Source organism: Limulus polyphemus, unplaced genomic scaffold (genome assembly GCF_000517525.1).
Source record: "Limulus polyphemus unplaced genomic scaffold, Limulus_polyphemus-2.1.2 Scaffold426, whole genome shotgun sequence".
NCBI lineage: Eukaryota > Metazoa > Arthropoda > Merostomata > Xiphosura > Limulidae > Limulus > Limulus polyphemus.
The window spans coordinates 73774-75206 of record NW_013666036.1 but is presented as its reverse complement, the minus strand read 5'-3'; the positions used below and the strand labels follow the sequence as shown (position 1 = coordinate 75206).

Genomic DNA, 1433 nt, shown 5'->3' with positions numbered 1-1433 from the left:
GTAACTATTGAGCTCATAGGCATGAAGAACAGACACAAAGTATACTTGGCTGACCTTGAAGCCCAATGCATATTAGGATTGGCCTATATACTACTGAGGAAGTGTGTAGTTAACTTCGATAAAATGATGATCGGAAACAACAAAGACCAAATCCCAAAAATTGTTAAAAGAGAAGTTCGACTAACCAGGTGCCATCAAGCTGAAGTCAAAGTGACTGAAGGAGTTGATGATGGTGAAATGGAACCAAATATAGATATTAAAGCAAAACAGGAGAAAGACCAAGATTTGAAGCCAATAATTGATTTTCTAAAAACCAAGTGTTTTGCACCCTGCTTGAGAGAAGGTGTCTAGCTTAAGCCCTGTGACAAAGAACTATTTGGCACAATGGGACCAGTTGAAGCCTGAAAATGGTATTCTTCTCCGGAGATGGGAAAGTGATGACCTGGCAAACAGTTATACTAAGAAATTTATGGGAAGTTGTGCTGCGTTAATCCCATGATAGATTAACAGAAGGACATCTCGGAGTTAAGAAGACATTGAGTCACCTACGACAGAGATTTTACTGGATAGGTATGAGGCAAGATGTGGAAGAATGGTGCAGGACCTGCAGTACATGTTGTGCTAAAAGGAGACCCAAACATAAGGGACATGTTTCAATGAAGTTATATCAAGTTGGAGCACCAATGGAAAGAGTAGCCGTTGACATTGCTGGTCCTTTGCCCCAAACTCATGCTGGAAACAAGTACATTTGTGTGGTGATGGATTATTTCACCAAATGGCCTGAGGTATATGCAATACCAAGTCAGGAAGCTACAACTGTAGCTTTGGCTATTAACGATTTCTTCTTCAGATTTGGTATGTCATACGAACTGCAATCGGATCAAGACCATAACATTAAATCAGCTGTGTTCCATGAATGTTGCAAGTTGTTTGGTATATGAAAGACCAGGACAACGCCACTCCACCAACAGTCTGATGGGATGGTAGAAAGGTACAATTGGACAGGAATAGGCAAAGTTTTGTAATAGTCGCCAAGATGACTGGGATGTCTTACTTTCTCCACTGTTGATGGCCTATAGAACAGCAGAGCATGAAGCCACTGCATACACTCCAGCAAAATTGATGTTTGGTTGGGAACTTTGGTTGCCAGTGGATCTGTTAACAGGACACCCACCTTATGAAGAGTTGCCTGAAAATGTGTCAGAGTCCGTGAAATGAAAGTGTTATCAGAAAGGATGGATGATATTCACCATCAAGTGCATTCAAACTTAAAAACGTCTGATGTTTCCATGAAGCTATGTTATGATAGGAGATCAACTGAAGTCAGCTTTGTACCAGGAGACAAGGTGTTGTCTCCTAAGTTGTCTTCTCCATAGGAAGGCCCATATGACATAGTGGATCGTCTCTCAGACGTGACTTTCCATATAAAATGT

At 41.0% G+C, this 1433-nt stretch overlaps 1 protein-coding gene across 1 annotated transcript in view; it reads right to left on the bottom strand.

Annotated features, from left to right (window-relative positions):
* The window catches only part of LOC106458178 (sodium/potassium-transporting ATPase subunit beta-1-interacting protein 1-like), a 27099-nt gene that overhangs the window by 15573 nt on the left and 10093 nt on the right, over positions 1-1433 (bottom strand). The gene's annotated exons all lie outside the window — the stretch shown is intronic.